General features: G+C 39.5%; 1 protein-coding gene across 1 annotated transcript in view; it reads right to left on the bottom strand.

Moving 5' to 3' along the window:
- PDE6H (phosphodiesterase 6H) overlaps positions 1-20,313 on the bottom strand; it is a 161,859-nt gene that overhangs the window by 62,740 nt on the left and 78,806 nt on the right. Inside the window, exons 3-4 of the mRNA XM_059082242.2 lie at positions 12,283-12,360; positions 3,618-3,752 (exon numbers count right to left, since the gene is read on the bottom strand). The gene's annotated coding sequence lies outside the window, so the exon portion shown is untranslated. The remainder of the gene's footprint in view (positions 1-3,617; positions 3,753-12,282; positions 12,361-20,313) is intronic.

Raw genomic sequence — 20,313 nt, 5'->3', positions numbered from 1 at the left:
TGTCTTTTTGCCAGAAGTCAAATGATATTCCCAAGTCTCTGAACTCAGCAGAAACAGACCATGTAAAATCTCTATGCTTGTTTCAAGTTCCTAACTCCCCATGTAAATCAACAGCTCCATGATAAATAAAAGGCCATCATGTTATAGGAAAAGACTGGCATCTCTTTTCAGACCAAACCTCATATAAATACCCCGCCACCCAACTCGGCAGAATGGACCTCCCCCTTTGGTATCTACTGTTAGAGTCAGGCCATGAGCCACTAATGTGTTATCGTTCACTGTGGGTGGGATGGGAGCTGGTAGAGACCATCTTGCATGAGGATTGGTATAAATGTGGCAGAGGAGCTACGGGAATCAAATTAGGTAAAAGGTTGGAGAAGGAGTAGGAGGGGGGAACTTGGCCCCAGGGGCGAGCTCGGGCTGGCTAAACGTGGATTATTGCAGGTGAAGTGTGCGATCCAGCCCTTGTGGAATGGAGGGAGAGTTTGGCTGAGTGTCTCTGGCCCACAGGCTGTTACTGTGAACACACAGATGAGGCATTGTTCCCAGGAGGCCCTTGGCTCCAAAGCAAAGTACCTAAGCGCTGAAGAGCTGAAAAACTACAGTGTATACCTAAGGACTGGTCCAGGTGGGGAACAGAGACTGAAAGACTTGGTTGTTCCTTCCTGGGGGGAAAACTCCATGGCCACTGAGCTGGGAGTCAGCTGCTGGCATGGACTCTGTGAAAGCAACTGTGTATGGTACACCCCTCGGCAACACGATACCAGTAGATTCTGAGAAGTCCATCCCATCCATCTACAGCTCTACTGAAAACCACCCAAACAGTCTCCTGCTTAAGGCTGAAAAATATTCCTGGGATAGGCACATCTCAGAAACCTCCCTTTGATACTGCAAACCAGAGCTCTTCACATTTACAGTCAGGCAATTCTTCCTGATATCCAGCTGAGGTCCAGTAGCCACAAAAGCTCGTTTCTTCTTACATGTACTGAGTGGAAATTCTTAACAGCTGCCAATCACCGTCACTAAATGGTACCTTTAACTCCTTGCTGGTTGGTCTTAAGCCCTCTTATCCAATCTTCTTTCCTCCATACTCATAATCCAAACTTTTCACCTTTTAAAAAAATTTCCAAGTCATTTGATTGACTTTATTATTTTCTCTCTTCCTTCTTTTTCAAAATTCCCTCTTTCTTTGCTTAAAATAATGGGATTCCAGACTATCGTAGGAATTTGGTAAACGCTAAAATATAAATTCCCGTGAGCTATATTTTATTCAATATTGAGTTAATTTTTCAAATAGTTTACTTGAAGTCTTCCCCCTAATAACTGTGGTCACCACTGACCACAGGTCTTATATTTTTACAGTGTATTTTTCTGCTTGATTACCTTCAAATAGCGATTTTATTATACATGGTACTTTGTATGTGCCTTTTTATCTTTATGGTATTTAATTTAATTATTCCTTCTCAGTTTATGTTTCTCCAGAACTGAAAGATATTTTTGTCTGTCTTCTTCACAGTCAATCTTGTTCTTTGTACAGGAGTTATGACCACAGAATGGAACTTCTTTCCAAAGAAGAGAGTTATAAAGGTTCTCATTCATTTACTAAAGATCAGACTTAGTATTATAAACTTCTGTCATCTCTAGATCTTCTCTGTCTTTGAGTAATATCTTCCTAAGACTCTAGATTCATTTTCCCAAGGCCATATTATGGTTGAAATATCTAGATATATCACGGCTATTTTTCATTGTGGAGTCATTTATTGGTTCTAGCTAGCAAGACTGCCGTACTTCTTTCCTTAGAGGATGAAGGAAGTGGTGATGTTATACAATAGAACTTTGTAAAATCTATTAGAAGGTTTGGAAGACTATACAACAGAAGGCAGGAGTGGGAGGAGGGCATGAATCAGAGGAACGCCAGGAAAGTTTGTATTTGAGTCTCACCTCTTCTGTGCCTGTGGCTTTGTGACCTTGGAAAAACCACTTTCTCTCTTAGAACTTCAGTTCACTGAAGATAATACAATAATAATTCATAGGATTTTTTGAGATCCCAGAGTGATAATACATATTAAGTAAGTTTGTCATTACTTTTATTTTTTGGTTTAATGCTACCCTGTCTTCTCTGGGTAATGGTCATTTCTCCAATTGTCAGAACTTATGGCAAAGGAAAGGTTTCCTTCAAGAGAAGTAGTTGAAATAACTTTTAAAGTTTTGTGTTTTTGTTAATCAATCAAACATGGAGGGGCTGGGAGTTGAACCCATGTCCTCATGTATGCTAACTAAGCATATGCTCTACCACTGAGCTACACCCCCTCCTTCCTTGAAATAATTTTTTAAATGTAGGCTTTATTATTATCCATGTATGGTGAAGCCAACAGATCAGGAAATGATGGCCATTGAAAAGACAGTTTGTTACTCACAGTTCCCAAGAGGAGGGCACATGTCATGTCACAAAGGGCCACATGGGGAAACACCAGCGTTGGTCAGGAGACAGAAGAAACAAGGGGGAAATATGGGCAAGAGCCTTCATTGTGGCTGCTGTGGAAAGGAACAGTCAAGGCAGGGTAAGCAGGATTGGCTGGTTTGAATAATTTCAGCAGACTCTGGGCCATAGAAACTGTCCCTGGTTGCCCTGAACATGGCCCTGGTGTTATTAGGGCAAATGGATTTTGTCCCAGAATGTAAGAGCCTTGTGAGAGTTCAGTAAAGGAGTTGGTATGGGTACAGAGCATGGACTTGTTAATTTGCATATGAAAGAACCTCTAGCAGATGAGTTGTTTACTACCTCTAGTATTGGCTAGCTCTGGGAGGAGCAATCTCTCCAGGGTCAGCAAGGCCCCAGATGTCAAAGCATCAGGAACATATGGTTAATACAATCCTCTCACACTCACCTGTCGTGAGATTTCTCTCCCAACTCACCTAGTTTGGTCATGCTACAAAGGAAGGCATACTGTCTTTATCAGGCCCTTATTAATACACATATACTTTGGCTGTGTAGGGATAAGATGGGTACCAAGTGGTGTATTATTAGAGAATAGTTCATTTATTCATATATTCATTCATTCATTTAATACTTACTAATCAATTACAAGTACGTCAGGCTAAATTGCCTCCTAAGAGAGAAAAGTTGGCCTTGGGTGGTGAGCTATAGAACAAGGAAATTTCAGTTGTAGTGACAACAGGCAGCATGGAAGCCATCAGACTGATGCAGAGAACTTTAGGACAGAGAAAGCTGGATAAAGGAGAAGGGGGTGCTGTGGAGAGGGATGGATGGGAGGCTGGCAGTGGGCTGAGTAGCCCCGGAGTCGGGGAAGAGAAACAACAAAGGGACAGAGTCAACCACAAAAGGGGAGAGGTTCATCATGGACAAACTTTACTTCACAATTGAGTTTGGAACCAGTCCTATTTATTTCACCTTTCTGGAAGGATCTGGTTTCCTAAGCAAGGAAAATAGAACAGGAAGTGGGATATATCTGAGGCATGCTCCTAATTACAGCACTTTTACATACAGAGACCTAAGAATAGAAAAAGAAGAATGTTTAAAACTTCTTTTGAGTTTTGAACCTTTGAAGGAATGGTACTCAAGAAATCAAAGAAACAAATGAATTTTAAAATCATACCTTTGTAAACAAGCATGAGATTCACCCTCTTTCAGATCATTTCCAAGATAGGCCAGGGTGTCATTCTTTTTCGTTCCATTCTGCAACCAGAGGTCATTGTTTCTGTGAGCTTCACAGTGAAATATCTGAGTGACTCTAGGAGCAGAAGGTAAGGGAGAGTGAAGGATGAGGGGGTTAAGCTACGTGTATAGGTTCTGAAAAATTGTGTGGAATTCAGACTTTAATGTGTCATTGTCCAAACAGTTACACTAAGTCTTAACAGCAGGATTCAATTTCTACATTAGACCTACTAGTCTTAATACAGTAACATGGTTTTAGCCTGGGCTTGAGGAAGAAAAAATAGATGAGATTTGACAAAATTCCAGCTGTAGTGAAGTAAGAATTTAAAAATTAACAAATATGTAGTGTTGGACTTCCCTGGTGGCACAGTGGTTAAGAATCCACCTGCCAATGCAGGGGACATGGTTCAAGCCCTGGTCCAGGAAGATCCCACATCCTGGGGAGCAACTAAGCCTGTGCGCCACAACTACTGAGCCTGTACTCTAGAGCCTATGAGCCACAACTACGGAGCCCATGTGCCACAACTACTGAAGCCCATGCCCATCGAGCCCGTGCTCCACAGCAAGAGAAGCCACCTCAGTGAGAAACCCGCACACCACAATGAAGACTAGCCCCTGCTCTCCACAACTAGAGAAAGCCCGCGCACAGTAACGAAGACCCAACCCAGCCAAAAATCAATCAATTAATTAATTAATTAATTTAAAATGTAGTGTTACAGGTCATGTTTCCCAGAAAGAAGACTTTGAGACTGAATTTCCTTGTAGAAAGTTTATTGGGGGTGTTCTTAGGACCTATGAGGAAATGAAGAAAGTAGGACTGGGCAGAAGGAAAAGCTGGGATGTGATAGAGTCACACAATATCCAGATCATCCCATGGGGCTATTTGGTGCTGAAATGTCCTTGCAGAATTATCCCAAATTGGAGAATGGGGGTGGGTCCTTTATGCCCTGCTGTTGATCATTTGAGGCAAGCCACACACAGGAAAGGGTGTGATTGTGGGCAAGGTGACTCTCCTTAGCAGAGGACAATCCCTGTGTTTGAAGTTAGTGAGTGGGAATTCTGCTAAGAGCTGTCATCTGTCAACACACCCAGCAGCCGGGGTGCTATAGTCTGAGTGTTTGTGTGACCCCAGGATTCATATATTAAATTCCAACACCCAATGTGATGGTATTAGGAGATGGGCTCCTTGGGAGGTGATTAGGTCAGGAGAGTGGAACCCTTGTGAATGGGATTAGTGCCTTTATAAGAGATCCCAGAGAGTTTCCTTCCCCTTCCACTATGTGAGGATACAATTAGAAGTTTGTCACCCAGAAGAGGACCCTCACTCAACCATACTGGCACCCTGGTCTCAGACTTCCAGCCTCCAGAACCATGAGATATCAATTTCTGTTGTTTATGAGCCACTCAGTCTGTGGTATTTTGTTATTGCAGCCTGAATGGACTCAGACATACGGGAAGAGTGCTTCTGATCTAAAGAAGTTGGGGGTGATCTGCTCACCACAGTTATCTTCTTTCAGGCTACCATAATCATTGTGCCAATGCTATGCAAAAGAATGAGGAAAGAATAAATTTATTTTATCAAATAAAATATATAGCTACTTCACTGAATTGGGATTGGGGGTGAATGTTTGTTTATGTTATCTTCACAAAAAGGGTTAGAACAGGCTTCCAGGGGCAGTTCTCACAGTCACTCACCCATTCATCCTTTCCTCAAGCATTTATTGTGTCTCCCATGCAGTGAAGATGTTTCAGGAAACAGAGTAGACCCCATAATGTTGACTTCAGCCCTTCCCATCCCCAGCCATCTGGTTTCCCAGTAGAGGACAAATATGAAGTTAACTGGGAATTTGGTCTGTTGGTTCTCAAACTTGAGAGCTCCCCAGGGGAAATCTAAAATTGGCCCCTGCACACTAAAAGCAAGGAGAGACAGAAGAAAGAGAGCACTCCAGATCAGTAGGTGGCAGTTTTAATCAGCAAGGGGACTTCACCCAAGGCTTGTTTAGGGTGGCCGAGAGACTAGTAGATCTCTGTGCCTGCCCACCAGAATCTTAAAAGTTTATATAGAGATCTTAACAGGGTTCAGTCATGTATACTGTCCAGAGGGCCTCAACAACACATTACTCTCTCAAGGCCGTGTCCTTGAAATAGCTCCAGCTATGAGAACAGTGGGCAGAACATACATTCCAAGGACAGGGGAGTGGGTGAGGAGCCTCCAGTTGCCCAGGTCCAGTTCACAAGTCAATGTCCTCTCAATGACTTCTTCCAACATGGTCTGAATTTCTAATGTACTCAGTAAGTATTCAAATAGTTTAATGATGATGATGATGTATACTCAACAAAGGGAAGGCGAAGACTTGAATAGTAATTTGTGAGTGAGCAGAAACTAACATTAGATTTACTTCTCAATTCTGACCATAATGCTTATTTATACAGACTAAGTTTCATAAACGCTATCATGTCACTTATTAAATATCTTTTCCCTTATGTTCAGAGTCAATGGTGCCTTACCTTCCTGTCTCCACTTCCTGCTCCCCATCCGGGTGATGGCATGGGGGAGATGTTGAGGCAGGTTGAGTTAGTATGAGGGGATAGCACAAAGGGGCACAGTCAGGGAATGAAGTATCCAGAAGGAAGCAGATACATACTGAACAGGATATTGAAAGTTCTGGCCCTGTCCTGCACTCTCCACTTTTATCACCATGATCATGAGAATCTTCCTGGTCCCAAAGGGCACTCCACTGCACTTAGGCAAACATGGCACAGAATGAAAATGGGAAATAATTATTTGGATTGACTCATTCTGTTCACTCCGCCTGCTCTGTTCCCTTCACACCACTAGTAATATACCAGGGCTGGAGAGGGGAAGAGGCTAAGTCAGTCAATAAGTGGAAATGTTAGGTGTTTGTGGGCAGGCAGATGGTTTGTGGTAAGGTATTTACATGATTGTGAAATGCAAGAATGGTATTCACCAATGATGGGATGTTGATTTGTAAGGCAAGGGCTAAAGGGTCAGAGAACTATTGCTGTGTTGGGCCAGCTAGTATTTGGAAAAGGATGGCAGTCAGTGAGGTTAAGACTGGATATAATTATGGAAGCTAGACCAAGTGTTAAGATGGCAATTTACTAAGGGTGACAGTTTTAGAACTGTCATCAGCTTATGACCCTCTATTTCTCCTTCCACCGTCTCATTTTTCCAATTTGCTAAATTACAAAATATTCAAGTTTATCAGCGTTTCCTCAGGGAGAAAGTCACCATTTTCTAATTGTGTGATTCTAGTTACATTTTAGTACCTTAGCACAAGCCATTTCCGAAAAGTCACAAAGACAATTTTCACATAGTTTTCAAGACATCCGGTTTCAAACACAACTTTCTCAAGTTCCAAGAAGAGATACAATTTTAAGAATAAACTTAAAAGGACTTGGTTGCTAGATAGGTAAGGAATGAATGAGGAAAGCTGTGATAACCATCAGGCAAGATCTTAAAATGGATGCATTTAGAACAGACCATATAATAGTTACAGCTCTTAGTCACCAAAAATGGAATAGAACCCAAACCACAGCAAAGGCTGTTTCATTTCTGAAGCCAATATTAATTTCTCATGCACCTCCACAAATTCTTGACCATGTTTCTGTTTATCCTTAAATAAACAGATACTCCAAAATCCAACAAGATAAAAGGTTTTATTTTTTGTCTTCCTATGGAGAGATCGAGCCTTTAAGATCTGAGCAAAGTGGTCACAGTTGTATGAAAGGGAAGAAACTCCAAGGGAATAGGAATCTCATTAAGGAAAAAGTCACCTCTCCAAGCAGCTGTGCCTTCCATCAGTTACTCCTCTGCTCAGCTCTTAAAAGACTGTCAAGGGTTTAGTTTTTAAGACTTCTAGCCTTTTATCATCTGTCACAGTAAAATGATTTTCCACTAGAAGGGTTGGGCATGGATTGTCCACAAAGAAGCATATGAAAGGATCTGTCTCTTCAGTCTAGACATGGAAAGTTAAATTTTACAATAACAAAGTCCAAAAAAGAAGTGACTCTTAGGAATCCAAATGCTCTTCAAAATTAGCCCAACATATTGGACAAATTAACCAGAAGCATCTTTTGTGAAAATGAGCATAGGAGCATACGTACCTTCCAGTCTTCCTTTATCAGACACTTTTCTAATTCATATTAATGGGAGGGAATGGTGGGAGAGAGGCCTGCTGTTAGGAAAACTGAAGTGAGAGAGGGGACATTTGGGTTTGAATCTGGACTTGCCCATTAAATTCACCATGTCATCTTGAGAACATCTCTTGGTCTCATTTTCCATGCATGTAAAATGGAGTTCATCGTAACTTTCTATCTCCTCACAAGTATACAGTCGGGATAAAATTAGATGAAGAATGGAAAGCATTCTGAGATATAAAAATACACATTGACCTGGACTCAGAAACTCCAGTGAACTAGCCCTGTGCAAACACGCACACACCCTTGTCCAGATGCACCATAAAAGGCAGCCTCGAATGGCTGAGAAGTAGAGGGGAGAAAACAGGAGAAATCAGGAAACAGGAGAATCCTTCAACGTAGAGTCTCAATTAATAAAGAGTTGACTCAGAATGTGTGCTCACCTGTGTGCAAATTGAATTGTTCCCACATTGGGTTTTCAACCCAGAAGAGCCAAAATGGAAAATCCCCCTTTGTAGGTACTGTCTGGTAACTGAGTGATGTATTGTTTGATCGCGTGCTCAGAAGGGGAAGACATCTTACTTCTCTGAGTCCCAGTTTCTGCCACGCAAAATAAGGTGGTGGGAAAAGTGATTGTAAGGGTTCCTTGAACTAACATTTTCAGTTTTGAAAACTGAAAGAAAAGGAGGGCAGAACCGACAGACTAACTAGTTCCTGTCCTGGGTGCCAGGCCAGACATATTGCCTCCCTATCGTCCCCTCAGAATGAAAATAATTTTGGTTCAGTTCATTCCAGCACAGGCTTAATCTACCACTGGTTTGTAAATCAATAATTAGACTCGACTCAAAAGCAGCTGATTCTATTTCTGTCTGACTCTCAGTGCCAAAACTCAATGCCTAGTTTGTTTGGTTTTAATAAATTTACTCCGTGTTGCAAATATTGCGCAAAATGGAAAAAAGTCTAGAGTGGTCTGAGTTCAGGAAGCGAGGGCAGGGTTTGTTCATGAAAAATAAACATCCTCCTCCTTGTTTCCTTTTCGCTCTTTTCTCACAAATCTGCTTGCTCAAAGCCCTTGGAATCCAAGGCTCCAACATGTGATTATTGCCTCAGATCCATGTAGAGCGCCTCTGTGAATATTAAAGCCAAGAATATACGAAGTTCCTAAAGGCAGCTGACAGTCATACAAGCTGCACATGACCAAAAAAACGAATTACCTGAACCCTAGTAGGATCCTTTATCTTCCTTTTATAAAAGTTGACACATTAATCCCCATGAATGAGACACGTTTTGTCTGAATCTTGCCTTCCATGTTTTTTGGCACTCACTGCCCTTCTAGGGTTAACTAAGGATGTAACCTTTATCACTTCCTGTCCCCCCATGGTATTCAGACCTATAACTAAATCCAGGATTGAGTCTGTTTTCAGCTCTCTCTCTTCCACCTTTAAGGGTTTTCATTTCCTTTGGGGTCTGCTCCTTTTTTTTCTCCACAGGAGATTTTGTGAAGTGCTATTAAAATATAGGGGTTTCTGATTAGTGAAGCACACAAGTGGTCCACAGAAGGAACCACACGAATATTAATTCTAGTTCAACAAACACTTGGAAGGGCCTGGTAGAAGGGAGTGTAACATGGGATTAAGCACTCAGACTCTGGAGTCAGACAGCCTGGTTCTACTACTTATTAACTGTGCAATAAAAGCATGAACTTTCTCAAGGTTATTGATTTCTCTGTGCCCCAGTTTCTGCAATGTAAAATGGGAATAATTACAGAACTAACTTTCTAGCTGAAGATTAAATGAAATAGCGCAAGTTAAGGACTTGACACAGAGTAAGCACTGATTATCATACTTGAGAAATATTCCAAAGGAAGCAGATGTCACACACTTCACAAACTTTCTTTGTTTTTCCTTTCTTTCCCTGGTTTGTGCTAGGCACTAGCTGTTCATTTTACCTAGAATGCCCACTGCACTTTCCCTGTTGGTGGCCCCTCATCAAGTCGTCAAGGGCCCCAGTCAAATGGGTCTCTCTGGGCTCCCCTAGCACACGGTGCAGGCCCTGAATAATACAGCATTGATCACATTCCTACTGCCATAATTTATTATATATTATATATATATAATATTTTTTAATATATTTCTTATATATGACATATAGATACATCTTTAAAAAGCACATAGCACACACTGAGAACTCAGTACGTAGTTTTGATCTCTGGGATACATTCCCAAACCTGTTTTCAATAGTTTCTTTCCACCACCATGTCTATGCTGACCTGATAATGTACGAGCACATGACCGTGGCCACCAGAAGACTCAGAACTGTCTGGGGCATACAGATTAGCTTGGTTGCTTCCAAGAATAAATATGCTGGAATCTATTGGTTTTCTCCTCTAAGAAACTGTATGTATGTTCCCCCACCCCCCATAGGAAGGCCACACAAATTAGCAGCTCCAGCTGAACAAATTAACTTTTTGGAATTTAGCTAGTTACCTAAAGAGCGTTTGGAAATTTTTCATACTAGACCAGGCATTTACTGATAGAAAAATACATCAAGGAGGTGGGAAGTAGGGTTGAAACTTACTTTTAAAAATAAATGAGTGTTTATGAACAAGTAAAAGGAAAAAGAATAGTGAAGGCATAAAAGAAGGAAGAAGAAAACCAAAAAAAAAAAAAAAAAAGAAAGAAAGAAACCGAAGCTTTTCTCATTTGAGATGAGGAGGCACAAAATGTGGGTCTCTCTCTCTCTCTCTCTCTCTGGCTGCTGTGTAGGCTGGCTCTGGAGATGGCCACAGAAGCTCTAGGAGATGAGGGACATAAACTATGTAATCAAGAATTCAGATTAATCAAGTCGACAGATATTCCAAGACAGCCTGGAGTAGAGGAGAGAACTCAAACCTTAGCTCTGATCTCAGCCTCAATATTTACTGGGTCAACCTTTGAGCAAAGTAGCCTTTCTAAACCCAAAATGGAGATAACATGCATATCTGGAAGGGTTTTATGAAAATTAGAAATAAAAAAGGTGAAATATCTGGAATATATTTGGGACTTCATAAATAATAGATATTACTTTTATTAAAAAGTGTATGAAGCAATGTAAGTAAAACATGATTCCTAACCCGCAATAAGTATATGATGCATTAAATTTAATGTACTAAAACATCTTCAGTAATTATTTCCTGAAAATATAAATTTTTCAGCAGCAAAAGAAGAGAAAAACTCACTGAAAGTTCTGGGGAAAAGTGGGCAAAATTGTTTAAGACACATAAAAGACGGCAACATCTACCTCCTAAAACAAACATACTACTATGACTTGGCATTTTTATTAGGAGATAGATTTTTGCCCACTAGTTCTCAGGCCAATTAAATATTGTATCAATGGTTACACAAGATATAGGACCTGAGCTGGTCCATGGAAAATAGAAAGGATTTAGGTAGGCAAAGGGAGAGGGAAGCATTCCAAAAGAGAGGAGGCGTGTGATGCAGAAGGACCCAGGTGGCTGAGATGATCCAGAGCTTTGAAATGCCCCCATCCTCGTAGCCCCAATCAAAGAAACTCCTACATCCTTGCTTATTCACAACTACATTCTGGACCTTTTTCCATATTCTTGTCTCCTTGCACTAGGTTAGGAGACCTATTACTGATCTCTTAATTTCTGGCCACATTTCCTGTCTACACATCCCCAAACTCTACCCTAGGACCCAAGGTATAATGCATTGTCCCCCTGGTTTTACCCCTTGACTTCCTTTCCTTGATAATAATTTGAACTTGGTGTCTTTTTCTGGTCCTTCCAGATGACTGTTCAGCCTGATCCCATGGGGCTATTAGAGCTAAGGTTCTTGCCAAGTCCTTGGTCCCTAGAGAGGGGATGGAAAAAGACACGAAAAATACAAGATCTTTGTAAATTAATTTGACTGTGGCAGTATTTGGGAAGGTGAGTGGTTAAAAACTTTGGCAAAATTACCGAGTTCTTTCCACATTGCCTGTTTTATAAAACACTTTGTGTTAGCCAAATTATATTAGCTGTGAAGTCGCATGGCCTACCAAAGGCTAAGTGACAGACTGAAACTTTGGGTCTGAGTTTATGTTGTCACTGAACTATGGTAGCCAAAGTCATCCCCTCCAGATTGGGAAGGGCTTTCTCTTATCTTCTTAAAGGAGAGTGTAGAAGTATTTATGGCCATAGTCATTGTTCTTACAACAAACTCAATTATAAGCCATCATTATAAAAGTGATTTAGCAATACTTTCCATGTGACTTGGTCAAACAACAAATGCGAATTGATCGCCTACTCTGAGCAAATCATCCCAGTGGGATTATTTGGTTTAAATTCGTTATATATAAGTCAATTTTGTTGAGATTGTGAAATATATTGTTTGGTTTTATTATTATTACTACCATTATTTGGCTTATTGAAAAATAGTAAGCAAAAGGAAATGACAGTCGCTTACCCCTAAGGACTTATCCCCTTCATCCATCCTTGAGTACCAAGCCATTCCTTCCGTGGAGGAAGACAGGTGGGAACCTGTCTAGGAAAAGGTGTATTTTCATTTATTTTGAAAAATAAATGTAACCATTTTATTTGCATGGGCTGATGACCCTCAGATTTGTATTTCCAGTTCAAATCAGACACTGAACACCAACCACTTTCTCTATATTTCTACCTAGATATCACGAAAGCACCTCAACTCACTACATCCATTTTGATTTCTCCCACAAACTATGAACTGCTCTAAATTAGCACCGATTGTGCAAAGCAGAAGCAAAGGAGCCATCTTTGACACCACACCTTTACCTCTGCATTCATTGTTTCAACATCACCTTCTAAACAACTTTCATATCCCTCTCCCTTTCTTCCTTTTCAACATCATCTTGGTTTAAGCTCCCATCACTCTAGCACATGGACTATTACAATGGACCCCAAGTTGATCTCCCTGTGTTACCTCTTTCCAATCTGTGCTCTTCACTGCAGCCAAACTCATTTTTTTTAAACACAGTATAATTATATCACTCTTCTCCTTCTTAAACTTTTTCAATGGTTTTCAATTACCTTTAAGGTTCAAAGAGGTTAGATCTTTGGCGTTTTCACATGGTCCTGCCTAATTCCCCAACCTGGTCTTATGTCTATTTTTTTTTTCAGTTTTATTGAGGTACGATTGACAAATAAAAATTGTATATATTTAGTTTATACAATATGATTTTTTAAGGTATATAATGTGTGAAGTGATTACTATAGTCAAGTTAATTAACTCACTTATCACCTCACATAGCTACCTTTTGTGTGGTGTGTGTGTGTGTATAATGAGAACACTTAAGATCTTGTGCCTTTAAAACCACAAAGCCTGGGCTTCCCTGGTGGCGCAGTGGTTGAGAATCCGCCTGCCGATGCAGGAGACACGGGTTCGTGTCCTGGTCCGGGAAGATCCCACATGCCGCGGAGCAACTAGGCCCGTGAGCCATGGCCGCTGGGCCTGCGCGTCCGGAGCCTGTGCTCCGCAACGGGAGAGGCCACAACAGTGAGAGGCCCGCATACCGCAAAAAAAAAAAAAAACAAACAAACAAAAAAAAAACCACAAAGCCTAATTCCCCCTTACAACTTATATAGTTATTGTTTCTTGAGCCTGTAAGACTCTTTCTCTTCCTGTTCTTACTACCCCCTTTATACATTTAACTCTTATTTATACCTCAAATCGCAGATCAAATATTCTTCTTCAAGACATTTTTTCCTAACCCTCTAAACTAAGTCTGGATCTTCTGTCATGTACTTTCTCAACTCACTGTACTTTTCCTTCATAATATTTATCAAAGTTTATAATCATGAACTTTCATGATTATCTCATTCCACAAAACTGCCTTCTACTAAGGTAGAGATCTCTCCATCTTGCTCATTAGCAAAGCACAGCACATTGATGAACATGTTTCAGGGGCAGATGGGGGTGGGTTAATCCAAAGGAACATCCAAATATGAGTAAGTGAACTACAGAGAATGTAGAAGAGCTGCCGACCCACTAAGCCATGCCTATAATCTTTCCATTTACTCATAGCATTTACCACTATCCCATACAAAATTATTTACTTATGTGTATTATGTTATTGTTTATCTCCTCTGCTAGAATTAATCTCCATGGGAGCAGGGGTTTTGCCTGCTTTGCTTAGTGCTGTATTCTCAGTGCCTAGACCAGTAGTACCTACACACAATAGCACCGTGATAAATAGATGGTTTGAAAAGTAAATAAAAGTTACTATCACATTAAAATGAAAAAAATAATTTTAATGTGCCATAAAGGACAACGTTTATCCCTGACCCTTTGAAATGTATCGTTTGATCTATTCTCAGACTGCAAAGTTAGGTGCACATGTGCTGAAATATTAAGTGCCCTCATGTTCAAGATGGTTATATTTTTCTGTGCTATTGGTGTTTTTTCTAGGATAAAACATATTCCATTGTCCTTTATGACATTTTTCCTTGGCTTCTATTTTGTCAGACATTAAGATTGATACTCCTACTTTCCTTTAGCTTATGTTTGCTTGAAATAATTTTTCCATTTTTTTAAGCTTTTCTGTTTATTTTGTCTTAAATGCGTCTCTGAGAGAACACATATTATTAGACTTCTTTTTAAAAATCTATTTTAATAGTCTTATGTTAATTGGTGAGTGTGGCCCATTTACATTAACTAGAATTACCTCCTTGTTAAGACTATTTTCTACAGCACAAAGCTTTTTACATAACTAAGACTTTCTCACAGTATTTATAATTATTTGTTTATCTATCATCCTCTCTATAGACTATAATTTTCTTGAGGACAGATATGAATTCCAATTAATACAGTATCTGCACAGAAAGGCAAATATCATATGATATCGTTTATATGTGGAATCTAAAAAAGTGGTACAGATGAACTTATTTACAAAACAGAAGCAGAGTCACAGATGTAGAAAACAAGCTTATGGTTATGAGGGATTAAGTGGGGGAGGGATAAACTGGGAGATTGGGACTGACATATACACTCTACTATGTATAAAATAGGTAACTAATAAGAACCTGCTGTATAGCACAGGAAACTCTACTCAATACTCTGTAATGGCCTATATGGGAAAAGATCTAAACAAACAAAAAAAAGAGTGGATATATGTCTATGTATAACTGATTCACTTTGCTGTATACCTGAAACTAACACAATATTGTAAATCAACTGTACTCCAATAAAAAAAATTTTTTTTAAAGTCAACAAGAGAAAATTTAAAAAAAAAACAGTATCTGGAATAAAGTAAGTAGTAGTTTAAAAGTCTTGTAGAAATCAATTTTCACTGCAAACTAAAGGAGCTGTTACAGTGGAGGATGACTGGACTGAATGTCAGTATTCTGACAGTATGAGTGTGTTTCGTGTTTGGTAATTGCAATCATTGTTGCTTTTGCTGTGGTCATCCATTTACAATGCTTGGGGTCATGTCAGTTTATCTCTTGTAAAAACAAAATACAGTGTTTGTGTGTGTGTGAAAAAAAAAGTCTTGGAGAAAAATTAGCAAATGAATGAATTATCATTATTGTGCTTAGAAACTGCCTTGTCAGTAATATGTTAACTTGTTTTTATAAATTCTATCTAGCAAATAATTATTAAGTGCTTACTATTTGCCAAGCAATGCATCACGTGTTATATTAGAATACAGATATTATGTACGTTAGAATACATAATCGTCACTCTTTAGATACTTATAACCTAATATAAATAATATATAATCCAATACAAATTATATGTACACTCACATATAAACATGCACACAGAGAACTGTTTGAAGTCAGGTAAAACCCAAGGCATCCAAGCTATGATATCTTTTTGGACAAGTCAGTTGACAGTTCCAAGCGTCCCCATAAGAACTTTATAAAGATAAACTATTTTCTCTTTATCAAGATAATATTTTAGACTACATTTTGTATTTACATGCATTTATTATGGATTTTCATTATAGACTTGCTCAATTGTTTGCATACCCTTTATCCGGATCCTCTTTGAAGAGTACTAACAATTGCTTCTTTTGTACGCATATATTCTATTTTTTTTAATCAATTTTTGTGCATGTCACTAGTGGGAATTTTTTCTTTAAAGTATCATTTAAGTCCCAGATTAGATAGTTTAAATAATAAGTTATATGCCAGGGACTGTCTAAACTTATTTAGATACTCACTGAAATGTTCCAGTATCTTTTCCTTTCTTGAGCTTTTATTTCTTTCAGAACATTCAAAATGCCTGAGGGTTCTTTAACTGCCCTCGTTTGAATAATTAATTCTAATCTTACACCATATGGAAATCAACCCTACAAGCCAGGTTTGCCAAATCTGTTCATGGCAGTCCATGTGGTTGCTTTCTTTTTGTGCAACAGAAAGACACGCTGGCACGAGAAGCAGTGAGTCTGTTCTTTTACTTCTCCTTGAGCATACACAGGAAAAATCTCAGCCAGAGGAACTGTGCCTGGCCCTTGAAGGGGTGAGTTTAGGTATATAGCACAATATGAAGACCAAATGTAAGGCTGAGAAGTCCAAGTGAAAGTTGCCAACTGACCTCCAATTGTTCCAGGAACATTTTTACTTTTGCACCATTGTTCATTTGATTTATTCCTGGCACCAAAATATTAAGTATTTAAGCCCTGCTCTTCTCAAGAGTCCACAGTATAGAGAACAGCCAATATCTGTATTTGAGTTCTTTCTAGTTCCCAAGAATCTTTGGCTTCAAAATGTATATCCCCACAAATCATCCAGCTCTGGCTGCTGACCTTGTGAGAAAGTTCATATGTCATCTGAAGATGGAAAGAAAGTACTGAAATTCATTCCAAGAAATACAGCACAACTTCTGGGAAAAGCGAAAAAGGCACAAAATTGTCTTCCTTTCAGCTATTCAGCAAATGTTCAGGGTAAAAAAAATTGCACATAGAGAGAGAGGAGATAGACTTAGTCTCTCTTTTTTGTGAATGAACTTTTTGTATGTTACTTCCAGATAAGTCATTCACATTTTTCCTTTTCTAAAAAAAATTGTGCTTTGTTTTAAGATAGTTGACGTAGATGAGAGGCTTGTTTTGGTGAACCAGAAAAGAGGCGAAGACAAGAACGAAATGAAACTGTTTAATAAATATTATTCATTTTTTAACTTAATAAAAAATGTAGTTAATTTAATTATTTAATTAATGATGGCCTTTTGGCCATCCTCCTGTATTCTTGTTTTCTGTCCATTGAAATTCTTTTTTTATAAATTGATTGATTGATTGATTGATAATTTTATTTATTTATTTATTTTTTGGCTGCGTTGAGTCTTCGTTGCTGCGCATGGGCTTTCTGTAGTTGCGAGCAGGGTCTACTCTTCGTTGTGGTTTGCGGTCTTCTCACTGCGGTGGCTTCTCTTGTTACAGAGCACAGGCTCAAAGCATGTGAGCTTCAGTAGTTGTGGCCCACAGGCTCAGTAGTTGTGGTGCACAGGCTTAGTTGCTCTGCAGCATGCGGCATCTTCCCAGACCAGGCTCAAACCCGTGTCCCCTGCATTGGCAGGCGGATTCTCAACCACTGAGCCACGAGGGAAGCCCCACTGAAATTCTTATATCTGTAATCTGCAAACATTTGGTGCTGTACATGGAGTCAGTTTCTTTCTATGACCTCAACTTGTACATACAGGTTCACTCCAGCAGATCTGTGTGTAAAAATTTACACGGAAAGAAAAACCCACAGGGGGAAAATTTACATCCCACACACAGTAAGGGAACATTTCTTGTTTTACTCTTCCAGAGGAATTCTTGCTATTCAAGTGATTTTCTTTGAAGAGAAAGGACAGTTTTTCCTGTACTTACACTATAATGTGATTTTACAATGTTATCATCTGAAAATTTGGGGGGAACATTGTTATTTCACAAAGTGGATCATCAGCTAATTTAATAGTTGGATTACCATATAAGCCAAAGGGAGAAAAAAGATGAGTGAAATAGTATTTTTCCCTTCTTTGAGCATACTTATAATTATTTTGTGTTTCAGATTATAGCAATTTCCTATCTTTGCAAGGAATTAAATTTATACTTCAACTAAACAGCAGAGATATATTTTGTGTGTGTTATGATAGACTGCGGGAGTGGATGGTTAAGGGTAACTTCACTGAGCTCTTACAGTTTTCAAGCACCAAACAAGGTTTGCAGGTAAGACAATGTATATGGGACTAGGGCTATAAAGATGAATAGAATACAAGCCTGACTTCCCTTTGAGGAGCTTAAAATTCATTGTAGGACTCTGTCATGTAAACAGACAATTTCAGTATTTTTCAGTGAAACCAGGTATGATTTATGGAAGGGTGTCCTAGGGTTACTATGAGGACACACCAGAGGCATTTAACTCAATATGTGAATCCAGCAAGAGAGTCTTTTCCTTCTTTCAGCAAAAAAGAATCCAGTCTTTCCAGAGATGATAGTTTCCTAGATAGTCAGTTGGACTCTGATGGATAAATGTGCCCGGGGTGGGAAGGGGAAGATACCTGTGATTGTACCATCAATAGTTGGGGAAAGAGTGTGTGGCACATACGGAGAACAGAAATGCCTGTAATTCAGAGAGGAAGAAGGTGTGTGCTACTAAAGAGATAAAACAGAATGCTAAGGGAGTGTTTAAGGAAGGAGAGATATCCTAGTTGGGAAGCTTACTTATGTAATACATAGTGAAGCACGTGTTATTTGAGATAAGGCTTAAAAGATGCCCAAGGTTGCAATAGACAGAGACAGGAATGCAGAAGAAGAGATTATGCAATTAAAAGAGCAAAGGCGTGATGACAAACACTGAAGGACATCTTAGAACAAGTTGCTCAGTTTGGCTAGAGGACTGGTTACGTTCAGAGGAAAAGTGAAAGAAAAGAATGGGACAGACAGCTGGGAATATAAGGAAGGGAACTAACATTTAATGAGCAACTTCTATATTACAGACACTTACTGGGTAGTTTACAAGGATTATCTCATTAAATCTTTACAACACTTTATGTAACAATTGTCATCCTTCACATGCTACAGTGAGAAAATGACTTATCCAGGGTCACATCGCTAATTAGCAAGAAGAAGAAGAAGAACTACTTTCATGGAACATTTACCATATGCCAACACTGTGCCTGCTAGATGCTCACATGCATTATCTTATTTAATCCTCACTACAACTTTATAAGCTACTTTCCATCAGCACCCCCATTTTTTTTCAGATAAATAAAATGAGAATAAGAGAAATGGCAGAGGTCACTAAGTGACAGAGAAGAATTCAAATTCAGTCCTACTGACTCCAAACACATGCTCTTTTTCACTATCTACTATGTCACCAGAGAATTGGGGATATAAGAGGGATAGGATACTGACTCAATTCAAGCACTGGGCAGCTATTGTATGTTAGAAAGATGAATAAGATCCAGTGGCTAAGGTCATGGAAGCAACCTAAATGCCCATCGACAGAGGAATGGATAAAGAAGATGTGGTGCATATATACAATGGAATATTATTCAGCCATGAAAAGGAACGAAATTGGGTCATCTGTAGAGACGTGGATGGACCTAGAGACTGTCATGCAGAGTGAAGTCAGTCAGAAAGAGAAAAACAAATATCGTATATTAACGCATATATGTGAAATCTAGAAAAATGGTACAGATGAACTAGTTAGCAAGGCAGAAATAGAGACACAGATGTAGAGAACAAATGTATGGACACCAAGGAGGGAAAGTCGGTGGGGGTGGGGGTGGGGGTGGGGGTGGGGATGAATTGGGAGACTGGGATTGACATATATACACTAATATGTACAAAATAGATAACTAATAAGGACCTGCTGTATAAAAAATACATTTAAAAAAAAAAAGATCCCGCGGGTAACCTCAAAAACCTCACAGTCTGGTGGGAAAGCAAGACAAACAAGTGTTCACGCCAGATTCTCCTCCTTACTCATCCCAGACCCCACCCCATATCCATTTCTCCTGCCCTTCTGTTGCTCCCTCAAAACAAAACAAAACCAAAAATTACATCTTGTTCCCTTTCGTTTCTCTTCCCTTCCTTTTGATCCCATTCTTACTTGCACTCATTTATCTCCTACCAAAAGCCAGAGAAAGCACTCCAATGAAAAATCCCTCCATCCCCACAACAAAATAAAAATCTCTTTTAAAATTTCATAGTGGCAGGAAAGAAATGATGTAGGATTACACAGGAAAGAGATAATGCAGGATTACAAGAAAGACAGGAAACGGGGAGAATGATAAATTGGAAGGATCAGAGTCAGGGACGATGCCTCCAAGATTCAGGCAGCACTGGTTACAGGACTGGTTACAGGACTGTTCAAGTGAACGGCGATGGGCAGAGGCTAAATTACATTTCCACAGGTCATCTCAAGCCACACTTCACTGCAGCATTTTCCATCATAATTCTATCAGGGAGGAGTCAGATGTGGAAACAATCTCCTATTTCACAGCCTGTTCACTTCTTACCTTGATCAGCAGACG

Source organism: Kogia breviceps, chromosome 12 (genome assembly GCF_026419965.1).
Source record: "Kogia breviceps isolate mKogBre1 chromosome 12, mKogBre1 haplotype 1, whole genome shotgun sequence".
Classification (NCBI taxonomy): domain Eukaryota; kingdom Metazoa; phylum Chordata; class Mammalia; order Artiodactyla; family Physeteridae; genus Kogia; species Kogia breviceps.
The sequence above is the reverse complement of the archived record's forward strand: the minus strand, read 5'-3'. Positions and strand labels throughout refer to the sequence as shown.